At 47.8% G+C, this 20,467-nt stretch overlaps 1 protein-coding gene across 2 annotated transcripts in view; it reads left to right on the top strand.

Annotated features, from left to right (window-relative positions):
• The window catches only part of LTBP2 (latent transforming growth factor beta binding protein 2), a 1,439,407-nt gene that overhangs the window by 160,849 nt on the left and 1,258,091 nt on the right, over positions 1–20,467 (top strand). The gene's annotated exons all lie outside the window — the stretch shown is intronic.

Here is a 20,467-nt window from a genome sequence, read left to right on the forward strand (position 1 = left end):
GATGAAGGTTGAGTTGTAAGTGGCGAACTTACAAAATATTGCACAGTGATACTTTGGACAAAGGGCCAGTATTTAAGTAAACCTGTATACATGTATGTCTTTATTTTGTGAACAGAATTATCTGTAAATCCAATACGTTATAATGACAACAGAGGTAAATTGAAATTGGTGGTATGTTTTGCCATTGTGCAACATTCCGTCCATCATCTTGTGTGTTTTGCTGGTATTATTGGTGACATTTATGTTATTGGTCTTGGTGGGGGTGCATTGATGGTGGTATTGTTTGTGATAGTTTTATTGTAGGTGTTGATGGTATCTGTGATATTTGTAGAGGTGATATTCTGATGGTTGGAGTATTAGTGGTGGTGCTGGTGATATTATTGTTTTGGCATTTAACATACATTTTTGCATAATTGGTTTTAGTTTTCATTTGTTTTCTTTTCATAGGTATTAACTCTTAAATCACGGTTGAAAATATAATAATTACTGAAATAATTGATTATTTAGTTAATATATAAATATAATTGTTAAATAATAATTGTAACAAGTACATTTCGAAATCACTCCAATATAAAAACAAATAATAAAATAAATTCTGCATTGTAGGATTTTCTTTGATAGTCATAAATGCTTGCATAATCCAGTGCTGCATGTGTGGACTTTCCCACTAATATATTGTCCATAAATATAAACACATGATGCTAGTTTCTATATGATGAGATGCACCCTTTAGGGGCCTATCAAAGATGAAATTGTTAAGTATAATGTGTATGATTGTAAAAAGGCTTTTTCAAGTCTGTATTGTAGCATCGTAGTTTCAAAGGGGATTGAAAGCCCACAACGGTAAGAAAAAAAATACAGCCTCATTGGTCTCGAGAACTGAGAAAAGGCATCCTGTCCCAATAACATTTCATGAGCTTTCCCCACCCATGATGCACTGTACTGGCTGTTGCCTCACAGAGTTAGTTTTTTCTGGATTCTATGAGTAGGATCTCAGAGCATGTGAGTTTTACCCCCTCTACTTTTTGACAGAACGTTTAGTCATCTTAACAATCATTTCAATTTCACGTGACATATTTTAAACCCTGCTACCAAGTGAAGTGATTTTTTTACAGGATCTGGAATTCTTTAGCAGTCAAAATGCCTTTTTTACTTGAGAAGTGCCCTTTCTCTAGAAGAACAAGCATTTGCAATGCATAGGTCTCACATTAATTAAGTTTGAGCTATTGGCATTGCTAAATATTGCAACACCAATTGCAACAAAAGTCTATAAATTGTAGGCCAAAAAAGTGTACTTATTTTTGTAGCAATGGCAGCATGCTGCGCTTTAGATGAATATGTTTAAAAGTAAAGTGTGCCATACTGCGAATGCTACAATAGTTAATTGCGGATGCGTTAACAATGGATGTGTGCACTGCTGGCTGGTGGTGTGTGTGCCTGTATAAATTGTGCACTGATGGCTGGTGGTGTGTGTGCCTGGCGGAAGTGTGCACTGCCGGCTGGTGGTGTGTGTGCCTGGTGGAAGCGTGCACTGACGGCTGGTGGTGTGTGCCGGGTAAAAGTGTGCACTGACGGCTGGTGGTGTGTGTGTGCCTGGTGAAAACGTGCAATGACGGCTGGTGGTGTGTGTGTGCCTGGTGAAAGGGTGCACTGACGGCTGGTGGTGTGTGTGTGCCTGGTGAAAGCGTGAACTGATGACTAGTGGTGTTTGTCCCCGGTGAAAACGTGCACTGACGGTGGTAGTGTTTGTGCCCGGTGAAAGCGTGCACTGATGACTGATGGTGTCTGTGCCTGGTGAAAGTGTGCACTGACGGTGTGGTTGTGTGTGTTGTTGTGTGTGTGTGTGGTTATGTGTGTGTGTGGTGGTTGTGTGTGTGGTTGTCTGGTTGTGTATGTGTGTGGCTGTGATTGTGTGTGTTGTGTTTGTGGTTGTGTGTGTGGTTTCATGGTTGTGTGGTTGTGTGTGTGGTTGTGTGTGTGGTTGTGTGTGAGTAATTGTATGTGTGGCTGTGTGTGTGGTTGTGGTTGTGTGTGTGGTCGGGTCTGGCCAGCGCTATATAAAACTTCATAATAAATAATAAATAAATAAATAAAGTTACCTAGGGCAGGTGATCTGCCAAAATTCCCTACTGGATGATCTAACTCCTCATTACCTGAGGGTAAATGTGTTCAAGTCCCCGTCCTGGTCTATTCACAAATTGGACATCCGTCCTCGGAGAGGGAAAACAGGGATCAGCTGGGCTGAGACTCTGATAACAGCTACCTCGCAGTGACAGCAAAGTGCTTCTTCGATTTGAACACGGAAATGTGTGTGTACATATAATCCATGCTTCCGTGCTGAGGCCTCAGTCCGGCTGTTATTTTTTATCCTCTTGTGATAGCTATGTCGCCTTACGGACGAATAACAAACAACAACATTTGCACAATTTATGAATAGGCCTTGCACTTACTGTTCAATGTGTCGTTATAGTGTATTTACAAAGTGGATGTGTAAGCAGTGTAGTTGTAGATCAACTAATCCTGCACTGTCAAGCAGGCAAATGTCTGTCAAAAGTCATTGTGAAGAAATGAAGGAAACTTAAGAAACATGTGCATGTAAATGGCTTCTTACTGCGCCTTATGCGGCAATGCAACGGCTACCCAGAGAATAAATGGTGCAATCCTAACCAGGGATGACCATTAGTAAACAGTGAGGTGTGGATGCAGGCTACAAAAACTAAATGAAAGAGGAAGAAAACTCTGTGTCTGGCAGCTGTTAAGTGTAATGCTGCATCTAAACATGTGTTTTACAGCGCCCCTAGGAAAAACAAGGAGCTATGCGCCAACCAAGCAATGTGTTCAGCTGTTTCAAGACGCACCAACGTGCCACTCAGTGAATTCACGGAGGTAGCTAGAGTAGGACACTACAGACAGAATTAGTGGGCCAGATGATGTGGTAAACAAACGACGTGCGGTGCCAGACATCCAGGGCTTTACGGGGGATGAAATAAAAGGTGGGGGGGGACTAAAAGGGGCGAGGGCTGTATAATTAAGGGCATGACTTAAACATGTAAACTAAAATTCCCAGAATGCCACCCTACCACACATTTGCAGAAAATCACAAGAGCAACCAGCATACATGATCACTGCTCTGTGCGCTCTCTACAGGGAGGCCAAGAATTGAATGTCCATGTGTTCCAAAAACATTTTTTAGCCACTGAGCGGCATTGTGAGAAACGTTTAGTGCCTTCAGGCTCAACTCAATCATGGCCCCTAGAATCACCCGGATGGGTCTCAATTCAAAACATGCACTATACAATATTAACAGGCTGCTTGAAAAATATACCATAACACAGCATACTACAAATAGCAAAAACTCTTAGGGAATGCAAGATTACATAAAGCCGGTGAAATATGAACAGAAAGTACATGGATTATCCTAATATTTTTAGACTTATTATTCAGAAATCGATCAATGTTTTTGCCTGTAGAGTTCAGGACATTAACACAGGGCCCAAAAGGGACCCGTTTCAATCTCCGATTTTAAATACTACCGGGTCTTCGACCCGGCCCGCTTAACACCTCGCATGCATCTAAGTACTTTCCATTTACAAATGTTTAAACTGCTAGAACAAAAATACTTCACAGCCCATCCAAGTACGACTCCCATCTATTGCCTCGGCTGCCCGTAGTCTCCGGCGTTACCGTGGCTTCCCCAGCGCTCTGCATGGCGTCTGGTGCTTTCTGACACTGGGTTTCTTAGAGGCCCATCGTGCGCGTATTAACCCCTGGATATGCCAAGGAGAAGTCAATTTTGATCACCGGTCGCGCGCTCTCCTCTCAAGGGTTGTATGATCTTACAACGAACTCCGTTGTAACGCATGCCTTTACCACGCATGCGTTACAACGGAATACTATTTTCACGCTGTTCCTTCTCCACGTTTTTTCCGTGGTGACGTCATAAATGAAGGAAAAAAAACGGCCGTTTCCTTCCCCTGCGCCGCCGATTTCCTGCACATCTCCTCTAAAGGTTAGTGGTTTATTTTTGGGGGGGCAAGCCCCCCCAACCCCCCCTTTTTAATTTTTACCCTTTACCACACATGCCTTTACTACGTACATCGTAGTAAAAGTATGCGTGGTAAAAGCTGTCGTTGTAACCACGCATGCGTTGTAATGCATGCGTGGTTATGGTTTTCGTTGAAACGGCCTCGTTGTAATGGCCGTTTCCCCTCTCAAGCACCACGAGCATCAACATGGAATCAAGTGATTTTAAATATCCAAAGGATTCCCTTAAAATGTGCCATTCGACCTGCAGCAGAATCTAGCTTTGAGGCAGACACAGGAGCGCTATGGCTATGCTTAACCAATTCGTGATTCAAAGGCTAGAACTTTTGGGGTAGGAGGATGCCCACAAGTCTTGATTTCAAACTGTGAAAAGCTCTTACCAGTCCACTCAGGGCTCGAGGCCTGTCCCATCACATTCAGAACTTTCGTGAAAACTAAGTCTGGGCGAAATTGGAATTACAATGACAAATTAACCGAAATTCACATTTCCCAAAATGCTATTTCACCTGCATTGTAGTGGTTTGCGATGAAAATGTCAAATCAGTCTGCAGTATGTCTTCGTGGGGGAAAAAAGTGATGTAAGATATCCCCAAACCACACCCTTTCGTGCTAAAAATCAACATTTTGCATCATTTTCATGGGATTTTACAAGTGAAAAAATACATGCTTTCACACACCACCTACATTAATTCAGCTCATTGAGAACGTATAGCGTCTAGAGGCGGTTTCATGTACAGGCGCCATTAAAACAAGCAATAGAAACAAAATTACAAATGCCGATCATCCTGACCTGAGGAACTGAGGCGACATCGCGGAAGTCAGGCAGCCTTCGGTGGGACGTGGGCGGGGCCTGCAAAGGAAACAGGAAGGAACTGCCGGGAGAGGATGTATGACGTTACAACGCATACTTTTACCACGCCTACCATTACCACGCATTTTTTACAACGCAGGATCCATTACAACGCATACCATTACCACGCATGTATTTACAACGCAGGTACCTTTACAACGCATACAATTACAACGTAAGTATTGGTAAGTATATAATATTTTTTAATATTTAATTTAATTAAAATTAATCTAATGTAATTTAATTTAATTAATTTAATTTAATTTAATTTAATTTAATTAATTTAATTTAATTTAATCAATTTAATTTAATGTAATTTAAATGTAATTATATTTAATTTTTACCCTGTACCCTTTTACCCAAAAACCCAAAACTGACCCTGAACCCAAAAAATACCACTTTACCCAAAAACCCAAAACTGACCCTGAACCCTAAAAATACCCCTTTACCCAAAAACCCAAAACTGACCCTGAACCCTAAAAATACCCCTTTACCCAAAAACTGAAAACTGACCCTGAACCCTAAAAATACCCCTTTACCCAAAAACTGAAAACTGACCCTGAACCCTAAAAATACCCCTTTACCCAAAAACCCAAAACTGACCCTGAACCCTAAAAATACCCCTTTACCCAAAAACTGAAAACTGACCCTGAACCCTAAAAATACCCCTTTACCCAAAAACTGAAAACTGACCCTGAACCCTAAAAATACCCCTTTACCCAAAAACTGAAAACTGACCCTGAACCCTAAAAATACCCCTTTACCCAAAAACTGAAAACTGACCCTAAACCCTAAAAATACCCCTTTACCCAAAAACTGAAAACTGACCCTGAACCCTAAAAATACCCCTTTACCCAAAAACCCAAAACTGACCCTGAACCCTAAAAATACCCCTTTACCCAAAAACCCAAATAATATTTTTAATAAAATAATATACTTACCAATACTTACGTTGTAATGGTATGCGTTGTAAAAGTACCTGCGTTGTAAATACATGCGTGGTAATGGTATGCGTTGTAATGGATCCTGCGTTGTAAAAAATGCCTGGTAATGGTAGGTCGTGGTAAAAGTTGCGTTGTAAAGGTTGTATACCCCGGGAGAACGTCCGGAACCCTGCAGGCTCAATGCTGAAGTCCCTGGCCCCATCAGATGGACCAGGCGAAGACTGCATGGCACCAGAGGCAACATGGGGCTACGTCCGGAACCCTGCAGGCTCAATGCTGAAGTCCCTGGCCCCATCAGAGGGACCGGGTGAAGACTGCATGGCACCAGAGGCAACACGGGGCTCCTGAGGGGTGAGGAGAGCCCCACGGCGTGCCAGGAGACGCACAAGGACCGAGCCGGTAAGTGAGAGCTTGCAGGCTGTTTGAAGACAAGTTGCGTGCACTGGCTGGGGTGTGTGTGTGTGCGCGCGTGTGTGTGTGCGCCTGTGAATGCGTGTGCATGTGTGTGTGTGTGTTAGCTAAGATAATGCTATTGTATGAGGCTGGCTTGCCTCGGAAGCGGGACAGGAGATGTGCACGGCACGTGGCTGTACGTGTGCGTGCACCTGCTGAAATCGCCGAAAGCTCGTGCCCATCTCCTGTCCCACTTCCAAGGCAAATCCCTAACAATAGAGCTCGCTGTAGACAGCAGCGCTTCATGCTGCTTACGCCAGCTCGACCTAAAAAAGGTGATCTCGGATCTACACAAGGCAGTGTGTTATGCCTTTCTGGCTTCACATTCTGTGAAAGGTTGTGACTTCTGCCATAAACAAATACATCTAAGAGGACCATAAAAGACCAGGAGGGTGTAAGACTCAGAGGGATGCTCTAGCTTATGAGAGGGGAGGAGGGAGGAAAAAAAAGAAGAGGGTTGAAGAAGCCTTATTCCACTAAAAGCAAGACGGCTTCTGAAAAGGACAATAAGGGGCAGATATAAGCACAGAAGACCGAGATCTCAATGAAAGCAAGACGACTTCTGGAAAGGACAATTAGGGGGAGATCCAAGGACAGAAGACAGGGCAGTAAACATCATCACTGTCACCATTCTCAACATTGCTGAAGATTTGCGTCAAAGCTATTGGCATTAGAACCATTAATTATGCCGACGACACGCAGATGATCCTCTCCTGTGGAAGGTGAGGATTCTATCGCTGTGGAGGCCTTTCACAACTGTCTGCGGAATACGTCTATCTGGTTAAAGGCTAATTCACTTCAGTTTAATGTCGGGAAAACCGAAGTACTCTTTAGCGCCGGGACGAGGATTCCTCGCCCATTCCCTAACAACTTCTGGCCCCCGGAAACAGGCTCCAACGTCCGGCCGGCGGAATCTGTCCGCAACCTTGGGGTCATGTTGAACCAGAGGCTCAGCATGGACACCCATGTGCAGAAAACAACGGCGTGCTGCCTCGCCATCCTTCGTTCACTTAGGAAGGTTTTGCCCCTATTACCCTCTCTTGCGCGCGCCCAAGTAGTCAGATGTACTATCCTCAGCCGGTTGGGTTACTGTAATGCCCTCCTGCTCGGGGCCCCTGAGTATCTACTGGACAGACTTCAAAGGGTTCAATCCGCGGCCGCTAAACTGGCCTTGAAGTGGCCAAGAAGATCTCACGGACCATCTGCCTTGGCAAAACTACACTGGCTTCCTCTTAGACAAAGAAGCCAATTTAAAGCCCTCTGTATAGTTTTTAAAGCTCTTCACGGATGCGGTCCTACCCCGCTACAATCCAAGTTTGTTTGGTATACTCCTACCAGACACCTTCGCTCATCGGAGGCTAGACTGGTAGTTCTTCCAAGATTCAGGAAGGTCAGAGCTGGAGGCAGATCCTTCGAGGTGGCTGCCGCCAGACTCTGGAACTCCCTCCCAATCGAGCTGAGGTCCACAAATGAACTCCTGCACTTTAGAAAAAAGGTGAAAACCTGGCTCTTCCCCTGTTAGTTTCTCCTACGGTATCGGTTTCCCACCCCTCTTGGTTTCTGTTAGCGCCAGGATGCCTGCAATGGTGACAGTCTGCGTTTTATAAATTCTCCCCAAAAAAAACAAGCATTTACAATGCAATGGTCTCGGCATTATTAAAGGTAGAGCTATTGGCATTGCTCATAACTTTTTTTGGGGTGTTTTTTTTTTTAAATCATAAATAAATGGCATTGTCATTTACATTGCCAATAGCGTAATCGTTAAATAAATGGCATGGTCATTTGCAATGCCAATAGCTTAATCGCTTGCAATGCATGACCTATTGCATTTACACTCACACAGAGCCACACATACAGAGCCACCCACGCACTCTGCACTCTGCACTCTGCTTGGCATGCTGTAGCTCCTAGAAGCTCTGAGAGCACTCGCACGCAAGTGCAGTTGCTGTTTATACACACTGTGTACATGAAACGGCCGATCACACTGATTGCCCACACATGGAAACTGATGCATTTTTATAGTGGTGAGTCCGTCCGTGCAACCTGCCGTTAAAGTGAGTGCAGGTGTGAAGCTACAAGCTCGCAACGCCCGGGCAAATGCGTTCCTCTGATCATCAATTAAATCAACATGCCTTTAAAATAAATAAGTTATACACGATACCTGTACCACTATGTGTTTTTTTCACAATGATTAAAGCTGGGAAACCTGTCTCTGAGCCCGGGCATCAAGGGGGACTGGGCTATAGGGAGATGAAGTTATTTGCCCAGGGTCAACCGTTATTGTGTAGCGAAGACGCCAGGATTAGCTGAGATGCAAGGTCACAATCGAGCTTCTGAAGCACGTCTCCTCCACACCTCACTTGCTTACAAACTGCTCTCATGGCTGACTCAGCGCCACGCTGTTTTGGCAGACCTCGATGCGCTGGGCAGCTGCCTCGGTGCCCGCAGCACTTCTGAGACTGCCCGAGTCCAGGAGTCTCGTGGAGACCGGCTCCAGCAGCAGCAAAAGTGCACAATCCGCGGTCTGGAAATGAAACGGCTTTAAAATGAAAAGAAGAGAGCTGAACACCTACCTTTTCCTGCAGGAGGTCGGACCTGGGAGCTCTGCCACCCGCGCCCTGCCCGCTGATGCCAGCGTCTGCGGCTCTGTGCCCACCCAGCCAGCGAGGAGGTGACGAGGGCTGGTGCATGCGGAGAGGAAAGCGATCAGAGCGTCAGAGACGCGGTCTCGCACTCACGGAGGAGGGCCGAGGCTTCCCCGCACAGCGCGCTCCAGAAAGCTCCCAGGTATTTCACCCACTGAATCGAAACCACTGCGCACTGCAGGATCGCAGGGCTACCAGCTGCAACATCAGTACTGCTGTATACACATTTAAATGTAGCGCCTACGGTGGGCAGCAGTGCTCCAGGCGCATAATGCCACTCATAAATATCTCAACTAAATGGCACCAGTTATAACGATCTGAAAATGTTGAAAAGCGGAGCTGACGGCGCTGGCATTCAAACCTGTGCAGCAGCTATGAATGTTGTGTTCTGAGTAGCTCGGCTTTCTGTGGCTGAAAACGGATGTAAGGAAATAAACGTAAAAGATCTCGGCTATGCCACATGACTATTTACTGACCGGATGATAAGAAGCAGAGCACTCTCTCGAAATGCGCTGCCTCATACATTTGCTTACATATACACCTGTCCCTTTAGTCTAACTAAATATAATCTCTGATACCAATATGCCCGTGGTTATTATATATGTTTAAAGCCGCAATGCGTGTTGCTTGTCGGTCCATTAAACCAGCACGGCACTCCACTCTCTGCAATGGCCATGGCTGCGCTCGACAAACTTTTAAAATCAACTGTTTTACCATTTTAAATAAAAAGTAATATTACTGCCAGTTTGGTCGTGATTGGGAAAACAAAAGCCGGTGCGCCCCCGACCCGCAGCAAGCGGCGTGACGTGAGTCTGATAAATACACTGCAAAACACATTCTCCTTTTCAGCAAGTAAAAATATGTGATAAAATATGTGTTTAGCTCCATAATGCTGACGGGTGCACTATTAACAAACAAGCTTTCCCTTTTGCAGTAAGTAAAACATTTATGATAAAAAATGTGTTTAGTACGAGGATACAAACCGAGCCGACACCGGCCCAGCAGACAGACGAGCTGCATGCGAAACCTATTGTGGGGCGGGACTGACAAAACGAAACCTATCGTGGGGCGGGACTTCCGTTTTGTGAAGCCCGCGCCCACGGACTGCCTGGAGGAGCACCGAGGGAGAGCCCCGCGGTCGGAGGCTGCACAAGTCCGGAGGGCCTTTGACCGGTGAGCGGAGCGGGGCGGGGCGGGGCGGGGCGGGGGGGGGGGGGAGAGAATGCCTGTATGTCTGCGTGTCCGGAGGGCCTTTGACCGGTGAGCGGGGCGGGGGGGGGAGAGAATGCCTGTATGTCTGCGTGTGTGTGTGCGACGGCGGAGGCGGAGGCGACGGTGATGGCGGGGGAGGGGGGGGCCTCGGTGCACTTGTGTGTGTGCGTATGTGTCAGGGGGGGAGTCTCTGTATGTATGTATGTATGTATGTATGTATGTGCGTGCATGGGCGCTTGTGTGTGTGTATGCGCATGCGTGTGTGGTGCTTGAGCTTCCCAGGAGACAGCGCCTGGCCACAGCGCGCGTTCCCGTTTCAAATCGGCTCCAGGGATGCGCGCGCCCCAAACTGTCTCCTGGGAAGCACACTCCCTAACATAAGATCTCGGCGGAGACGCGCTTCCGCGCGTCTTTAGCCGAGACCTAAAAATCAACGTTGTGCACTTTGGTGCTCACCTATTGGCATCAACGTTGTGCACTTTGGTGCTGCACCTAAGGTGGGTTCGACATCTTCAACACACCTCTGCCATAGAGACTGAGAACATCGGTCACCCAAAGATAGGCCATCATCCACGTCAAAGGCATATCTTTTGACATCAACAAAATCGATATCACTGTTGAGGACACCCAGCAGTAGAAAAAGCCATCATTGCTGTTGACAGCTAACAGAAAGCACTACTTGAGTCAAGAGAATCGCAACTACCACCAACATCGTAGAGACAACGTACAAACTCACCTAACCCAATTTCTTCAAAGAAGTCGAGACGTGCCAGAATGGTGATATCTCTCTCTCCATTGCTATCCATGGGAATGCCAGGAACACCTGCGATCTCAGAAGCCTCATTGAGATTTCTGTATCCTGCAAGGCTCACATCACCTCGTCAGGAATCAACTCCAAGGTTTTCTATGCCTTTTCTTTCTTCAACACCGAAAAAAAGGAAAACAACAGAAAGCATTTGAAGACCGCCTCAAGCCTTACCAGTGCCTCATTCTCTGCCTTGAAGGCTGCTAAGGCCTATCGTGCCAGTTAAAGACCCTCTGCAATAAAAACATAAAATAGGATAAATAATATATGAATGTATTAACAATTAAACAAGTAAAAATATTTATTCCCAAAAATATATATTTTGAAATATGTCTCACCCTACTTCCCTACCAAACCAACCACCCCAAAAAATTATAAAAACATACATTAACATATAAAGAAATTACAAAAAACTCAAAACTATAGAAAAAATACAACACTATATAAACTAAAATAAGTTACAATATACACGGTCACTAAAAATAGATATTATATACAATGATGTTCAAGTTAATCATATTATTTACTTCAATATTATATGCCAAACATAAAAAAAATGATTCTTACCTGCGATATTAAGTCCAACGATATTCTTGACATCACAGTAATATTGAGTTAATATTATGGTGAGTTAATATTATGGTGGAACGTCACTGCCAGGTACCACCTGAACGCTCAATGACCCTAGGATGGAGACTCGGCAGCAGTGTGTATCAGATGTGAAAGTGATTGATGCAGAGAGAAGACAATGGAGCATCTTCGAATACTGCTCCCATAGAACCTTCAAACTCACGGTCTGAGAATGGCAGATGGACAGGGCCAGACTGGGAACAGTAACCGGCCCTGTCAAACTGCTCGGCTGGCCCCCCTGGGAGGGGAGGGGGGATGCCGCAGAGCTGTTTGCTAGGGCCGGGTCCGACTGATTTCGTTACAGGGCCGACATTGCCGACCCCCGGTAACAAAAACGACCCCCCAGGGACCAAAAATCGGCCCCCGTCCTGGCGGCCCACCAGGGAAACGCCCGGTGCCTGCTAGGGCCAGTCCGGCCCTGCAGTTGGATCCCATTTCTGTAGTTCGCTGGCTGCATTGGATATTTCCACTGAAACCCTGTTTAGTAAGTGATAAAGTGAGTTAAATTGGAAAGTGTTCCGTTGAGGTACACATTTTTTGTGAACACTTGAGAAGCCTGAAATTGTGATCTAGAGACTACCTCTGAATACACATATATTTAGGAAAGTGTACTTTGGATACAGTTCTTTTTCTTTCCCCTGAGCCAAGGACATTGTATCTAAGCTCGCTAGCACTCATGGTAAATCACAGCCACCCATGCTTTCACTGCCAGCAAGATAACCCCACAAACAATGCATTTAGCATTGATTCAATGAGGTGTGTCTTTATTATGTTAACTCCACCTACACGTTGGTATTGGAAAAGTTGGTCTGTGGACCAAAGTTAATGTTTGTGTAGTTTTAAAAAACAGTTGGGTGCACTACAGTGGCAGAGTGTCCGGCCATCGTAGCACTGTAATTCCTTTCACAGATTGCATTTCTCTGGCTCAACCAGTGTTTACCAACACCAGAGGATGATCCAGTCTCCAAAGTGTGAGTTATCAATGCACACAGGCACACTCACACACGCACCCTCTAAAAACATAAACTCTCATTGGTAAATACACTACTTGAAAAAGCTGTCTGTAAATCACAATGAGGTGTCTAGTTCTGGACCAATCTGGAGTATCCCTTTTGTTCTAAACATTCTAGGAAGAGTTCTAGTTGCCATATTCCAGGGCCGGCTGAAGGAGTCTAATTTCTGATGTCAAGGAAACCTACTACCTTTGGTGAAACAAGGGTACCGTAGGCCCTAGTGCAAGCACTGAAGACGGCCCCTTACTTTGCTTAGGAAGAAAAAGACAACTATAATTAGGGTTCAGTGGGCCCCTCAGAACCCAGGATACTGGTGCCACTGCATGTGCTACACCACTGTTACTTTCTGTGTTGTGCATACCTGTTAATCTTCTCTGGTTTGATCAATGTTGTAGGAAGCTGGCTCTGTATATGGTATTGCCACTAGCTGGTTATACCGTGCGCAGAGTCCAGGGGTTCCCTGAAAGTGTACAGGGCTCAATGTGCTCTAGTGGTAGTGCACGACATTTATTGCATAACATTAACCAATAATAGACACACAACTCAACAAGCATTTGCAATGCAATAGGTCTCGCATTTGCGAGAGTTTGAGCTATTGGCATTGTAAATGACATTGCCTTTTATTTATGTGTTAATTTTCAAAACATATAAATAAAAGGCATTGTCATTTACAACACCAAAAGCTCGAATTCTCGCAATTGCAAGGCCTACTGCATTGCAAGTGCTGGTTTGTAAAAGCTTTCGGAAAAGGGGGTGGTGATGAACAGAGTGTCTGAATTAAGCAGACCACTCTTACCCAGTCCAAAGATCAGGGCTTGATCCATCACCGTTTTTTAGCTCAATGCACCATCCCAGCTCAGAACCTGGCTACATGCAAATTAGTCTGTTCCTGTCCCAGTGCATGATGGGAACAGGGCAAACCAAACTACCAAGCCAATTCTTATACTGGGAAGGAAACAAGCTTCGGGGGACCAGTTTCTGGCATTTCAGCCGTCGTCGGCCCGGCTTGCTTGAATCCTGATGGTGCAATGAGCAAGGGACTCACATCTGAGTATACCCTTCCACGCTTATGGTGGACAAAATGATTCAGAAAAGGGGGTGGTGATGAACAGAGTGTCTGAATTAAGCAGAACACTCTTACCCAGTCCAAAGATCAGGGCTTGATCCATCACCGTTTTTTAGCTCACTGCACCATCCCAGCTCAGAACCTGGCTACATGCAAATTAGTCTGTTCCTGTCCCAGTGTATGATGGGAACAGGGCAAACCAAACTACCAAGCCAATTCTTATACTGGGAAGGAAACAAGCTTCCGGGGACCAGTTTCTGGCATTTCAGCCGTCGTCGGCCCGGCTTGCTTGAATCCTGATGGTGCAATGAGCAAGGGACTCACATCTGAGTATACCCTTCCACGCTTATGGTGGACAAAATGATTCAGAAAAGGGGGGTGGTGATGAACAGAGTGTCTAAATTAAGCAGACCACTCTTACCCAGTCCAAAGATCAGGGCTTGATCCATCACCATTTTTTAGCTCACTGCACCATCCCAGCTCAGAACCTGGCTACATGCAAATTAGTCTGTTCCTGTCCCAGTGCATGATGGGAACAGGGCAAACCAAACTACCAAGCCAATTCTTATACTGGGAAGGAAAAAAGCTTCCGGGGACCAGTTTCTGGCATTACAGCCGTCGTCGGCCCGGCTTGCTTGAATCCTGATGGTGCAATGAGCAAGGGACTCACATCTGAGTATACCCTTCCACGCTTATGGTGGACAAAATGATTCAGAAAAGGGGGTGGTGATGAACAGAGTGTCTGAATTAAGCAGACCACTCTTACCCAGTCCAAAGATCAGGGCTTGATCCATCACCGTTTTTTAGCTCACTGCACCATCCCAGCTCAGAACCTGGCTACATGCAAATTAGTCTGTTCCTGTCCCAGTGCATGATGGGAACAGGGCAAACCAAACTACCAAGCCAATTCTTATACTGGGAAGGAAACAAGTTTCCGGGGACCAGTTTCTGGCATTTCAGCCGTCGTCGGCCCGGCTTGCTTGAATCCTGATGGTGCAATGAGCAAGGGACTCACATCTGAGTATACCCTTCCACGCTTATGGTGGACAAAATGATCACCACCCCCTTTTCTGAATCGTTTTTGGCCACTATAGGTGTGGCAGGGTATACTCAGACATGAGTCCCTTGCTCACTGCTCCATCAGGATTCAAGCAAGCCGGGCCGACGACGGCTGAAATGCCTGAAACCGGTCCCCGGAAGCTTGTCTCCTTTCTGGTGAAGAATTGGCTTGGTAGTTTGGTCTGCCCTGTTCCCATGATGCACTGGGCCAGGGACAGACTAATTTGCATATAGCCAGGTTCTGAGCTGGGATGGGGCAGTGAGCTAAATAACGGTGATGGATCAAGCCCTGATCTTTGGACTGGGTAAGAGTGGTCTGCTTAATTCAGACACTCTGTTCATCACCACCCCCTTTTCTGAATCGTTTTTGGCCACTATAGGTGTGGCAGGGTATACTCAGACATGAGTCCCTTGCTCACTGCTCCATCAGGATTCAAGCAAGCCGGGCCGACGACGGCTGAAATGCCAGAAACCGGTCCCGGGAAGCTTGTCTCCTTTCTGGTGAAGAATTGGCTTGGTAGTTTGGTCTGCCCTGTTCCCATGATGCACTGGGCCAGGGACAGACTAATTTGCATATAGCCAGGTTCTGAGCTGGGATGGGGCAGTGAGCTAAATAACGGTGATGGATCAAGCCCTGATCTTTGGACTGGGTAAGAGTGGTCTGCTTAATTCAGACACTCTGTTCATCACCACCCCCTTTTCTGAATCGTTTTTGGCCACTATAGGTGTGGCAGGGTATACTCAGACATGAGTCCCTTGCTCACTGCTCCATCAGGATTCAAGCAAGCCGGGCCGACGACGGCTGAAATGCCAGAAACCGGTCCCCGGAAGCTTGTCTCCTTTCTGGTGAAGAATTGGCTTGGTAGTTTGGTCTGCCCTGTTCCCATGATGCACTGGGCCAGGGACAGACTAATTTGCATATAGCCAGGCTCTGAGCTGGGATGGGGCAGTGAGCTAAATAACGGTGATGGATCAAGCCCTGATCTTTGGACTGGGTAAGAGTGGTCTGCTTAATTCAGACACTCTGTTCATCACCACCCCCTTTTCTGAATCGTTTTTGGCCACTATAGGTGTGGCAGGGTATACTCAGACATGAGTCCCTTGCTCACTGCTCCATCAGGATTCAAGCAAGCCGGGCCGACGACGGCTGAAATGCCAGAAACCGGTCCCCGGAAGCTTGTCTCCTTTCTGGTGAAGAATTGGCTTGGTAGTTTGGTCTGCCCTGTTCCCATGATGCACTGGGCCAGGGACAGACTAATTTGCATATAGCCAGGTTCTGAGCTGGGATGGGGCAGTGAGCTAAATAACGGTGATGGATCAAGCCCTGATCTTTGGACTGGGTAAGAGTGGTCTGCTTAATTCAGACACTCTGTTCATCACCACCCCCTTTTCTGAATCGTTTTTGGCCACTATAGGTGTGGCAGGGTATACTCAGACATGAGTCCCTTGCTCACTGCTCCATCAGGGTTCAAGCAAGCCGGGCCGACGACGGCTGAAATGCCAGAAACCGGTCCCCGGAAGCTTGTCTCCTTTCTGGTGAAGAATTGGCTTGGTAGTTTGGTCTGCCCTGTTCCCATGATGCACTGGGCCAGGGACAGACTAATTTGCATATAGCCAGGTTCTGAGCTGGGATGGGGCAGTGAGCTAAATAACGGTGATGGATCAAGCCCTGATCTTTGGACTGGGTAAGAGTGGTCTGCTTAATTCAGACACTCTGTTCATCACCACCCCCTTTTCTGAATCGTTTTTGGCCACTATAGGTGTGGCAGGGTATACTCAGACATGAGTCCCTTGCTCACTGCTCCATCAGGATTCAAGCAAGCCGGGCTGACGACGGCTGAAATGCCAGAAACCGGTCCCCGGAAGCTTGTCTCCTTTCTGGTGAAGAATTGGCTTGGTAGTTTGGTCTGCCCTGTTCCCATGATGCACTGAGCCAGGGACAGACTAATTTGCATATAGCCAGGTTCTGAGCTGGGATGGGGCAGTGAGCTAAATAACGGTGATGGATCAAGCCCTGATCTTTGGACTGGGTAAGAGTGGTCTGCTTAATTCAGACACTCTGTTCATCACCACCCCCTTTTCTGAATCGTTTTTGGCCACTATAGGTGTGGCAGGGTATACTCAGACATGAGTCCCTTGCTCACTGCTCCATCAGGATTCAAGCAAGCCGGGCCGACGACGGCTGAAATGCCAGAAACCGGTCCCCGGAAGCTTGTCTCCTTTCTGGTGAAGAATTGGCTTGGTAGTTTGGTCTGCCCTGTTCCCATGATGCACTGGGCCAGGGACAGACTAATTTGCATATAGCCAGGTTCTGAGCTGGGATGGGGCAGTGAGCTAAATAACGGTGATGGATCAAGCCCTGATCTTTGGACTGGGTAAGAGTGGTCTGCTTAATTCAGACACTCTGTTCATCACCACCCCCTTTTCTGAATCGTTTTTGGCCACTATAGGTGTGGCAGGGTATACTCAGACATGAGTCCCTTGCTCACTGCTCCATCAGGATTCAAGCAAGCCGGGCCGACGACGGCTGAAATGCCAGAAACCGGTCCCCGGAAGCTTGTCTCCTTTCTGGTGAAGAATTGGCTTGGTAGTTTGGTCTACCCTGTTCCTATGATGCACTGGGCCAGGGACAGACTAATTTGCATATAGCCAGGTTCTGAGCTGGGATGGGGCAGTGAGCTAAATAACGGTGATGGATCAAGCCCTGATCTTTGGACTGGGTAAGAGTGGTCTGCTTAATTCAGACACTCTGTTCATCACCACCCCCTTTTCTGAATCGTTTTTGGCCACTATAGGTGTGGCAGGGTATACTCAGACATGAGTCCCTTGCTCACTGCTCCATCAGGATTCAAGCAAGCCGGGCCGACGACGGCTGAAATGCCAGAAACCGGTCCCCGGAAGCTTGTCTCCTTTCTGGTGAAGAATTGGCTTGGTAGTTTGGTCTGCCCTGTTCCCATGATGCACTGGGCCAGGGACAGACTAATTTGCATATAGCCAGGTTCTGAGCTGGGATGGGGCAGTGAGCTAAATAACGGTGATGGATCAAGCCCTGATCTTTGGACTGGGTAAGAGTGGTCTGCTTAATTCAGACACTCTGTTCATCACCACCCCCTTTTCCGAATCGTTTTTGGCCACTATAGGTGTGGCAGGGTATACTCAGACATGAGTCCCTTGCTCACTGCTCCATCAGGATTCAAGCAAGCCGGGCCGACGACGGCTGAAATGCCAGAAACTGGTCCCCGGAAGCTTGTCTCCTTTCTGGTGAAGAATTGGCTTGGTAGTTTGGTCTGCCCTGTTCCCATGATGCACTGGGCCAGGGACAGACTAATTTGCATATAGCCAGGTTCTGAGCTGGGATGGGGCAGTGAGCTAAATAACGGTGATGGATCAAGCCCTGATCTTTGGACTGGGTAAGAGTGGTCTGCTTAATTCAGACACTCTGTTCATCACCACCCCCTTTTCTGAATCGTTTTTGGCCACTATAGGTGTGGCAGGGTATACTCAGACATGAGTCCCTTGCTCACTGCTCCATCAGGATTCAAGCAAGCCGGGCCGACGACGGCTGAAATGCCAGAAACCGGTCCCCGGAAGCTTGTCTCCTTTCTGGTGAAGAATTGGCTTGGTAGTTTGGTCTACCCTGTTCCTATGATGCACTGGGCCAGGGACAGACTAATTTGCATATAGCCAGGTTCTGAGCTGGGATGGGGCAGTGAGCTAAATAACGGTGATGGATCAAGCCCTGATCTTTGGACTGGGTAAGAGTGGTCTGCTTAATTCAGACACTCTGTTCATCACCACCCCCTTTTCTGAATCGTTTTTGGCCACTATAGGTGTGGCAGGGTATACTCAGACATGAGTCCCTTGCTCACTGCTCCATCAGGATTCAAGCAAGCCGGGCCGACGACGGCTGAAATGCCAGAAACCGGTCCCCGGAAGCTTGTCTCCTTTCTGGTGAAGAATTGGCTTGGTAGTTTGGTCTGCCCTGTTCCCATGATGCACTGGGCCAGGGACAGACTAATTTGCATATAGCCAGGTTCTGAGCTGGGATGGGGCAGTGAGCTAAATAACGGTGATGGATCAAGCCCTGATCTTTGGACTGGGTAAGAGTGGTCTGCTTAATTCAGACACTCTGTTCATCACCACCCCCTTTTCCGAATCGTTTTTGGCCACTATAGGTGTGGCAGGGTATACTCAGACATGAGTCCCTTGCTCACTGCTCCATCAGGATTCAAGCAAGCCGGGCCGACGACGGCTGAAATGCCAGAAACTGGTCCCCGGAAGCTTGTCTCCTTTCTGGTGAAGAATTGGCTTGGTAGTTTGGTCTGCCCTGTTCCCATGATGCACTGGGCCAGGGACAGACTAATTTGCATATAGCCAGGTTCTGAGCTGGGATGGGGCAGTGAGCTAAATAACGGTGATGGATCAAGCCCTGATCTTTGGACTGGGTAAGAGTGGTCTGCTTAATTCAGACACTCTGTTCATCACCACCCCCTTTTCTGGTTTGTAAAAGCACCTCATGACACACTCGACGTGCTGTTCAATACTGTTCCCCCGGTACCTGCCGTACCACGGGGGGGAGAGTCCGCCGCCACACAGAACAAAGTGAGGCCATCGGGGAAGCGGTCCAGACGCTGCTCGTGCATCACTCACAACTCTAAATGAAATAAATGCCAATGGTCTATATCGGCCACTATTTGATTAGGCTCTCTGCCACGCTACAGTTCTTCAATGAAATAATCCCTGTTTTCCGCTGCAGTACTCCCGCCCTCAGAGTTCCTGCTTTCCCATTGGTGCAATGGCTCTTTCGGTTGGCTCCTGCCCCTCTCCCTCATGCTAGGGGCGTGGCTTGTGTCCAACCTATTTCACCCTGCGGTTGCACTTGTTTCCCAATGGGCTGACACACGGCGCGTGCCAGGAGCCGGTACCTGTCGTGCCTCGTCAGAGGCTCGCGCTCCTGCCGGGCTGGTATCGGGGACCGGGGCTGGACACGTCACCGCTCCCTCCTGCCATGATGCCGGACGACACGCCGCTCTTCGACCCCCGGCTGCTGCTCGACCTGGACTGGAGCCTGAACACGGTGTCCTTCTCGCCTATCTCCCCCACCGAGCCCGGCGACGGGCTGTCACTGCGGTCCCTCTGCCGGGCCGACCTGGGCCGCGGCTTCTTCAAGGTGCTGAGCCAGCTGACCGAGGTGGACGGCGCCACCCCCGAGCGCTTCGCCAGCACCTTCGAGCACATTAGGCGGACGGGCGACTACTATGTGGTGATGGTGGAGGACACGGGCCTGGGCCGGGTGGTGGCCACCGCCACCCTCATCGTGGAGCATAAGTTCATCCGGGGTTGCACCGCCCGCGGTCGCATCGAGGAGGTGGTGGTGAGCGACGAGTGCCGCGGCCGGCAGCTGAGCAAGGGTGTGTGTGCGTGTGTGTGTGTGCGCGTGTGTCCGTGCACGTGTGTCTGTGTGTGCGCGCGTGTGTCTGTTTGTGCGTGTGTCTGTCTGTCTCTGTGTGTGTGTGTGTGTGCGCGCGCGCGTGTCTGTGTGAACTGCATGCCGGAATCAGAGCGTGTGTTCACGTGCGCGACCTGATCCGATTCCGGCATGCTGCGCGTGCCCATCTGTTTTCTCCCTCTTGGCTCGTTGTAAGCAGAGCCGACAGCAATAGGGTCTCGCTGCGACAGGGCTTTCGCCCTGTGTCGCAGGTGCAAGACCTAAAAAGGAGATCCAGACCAATTTTATAAAAATATA

The sequence above is a fragment of the Lissotriton helveticus genome, chromosome 9, assembly GCF_964261635.1.
Source record: "Lissotriton helveticus chromosome 9, aLisHel1.1, whole genome shotgun sequence".
Taxonomy (NCBI): domain Eukaryota; kingdom Metazoa; phylum Chordata; class Amphibia; order Caudata; family Salamandridae; genus Lissotriton; species Lissotriton helveticus.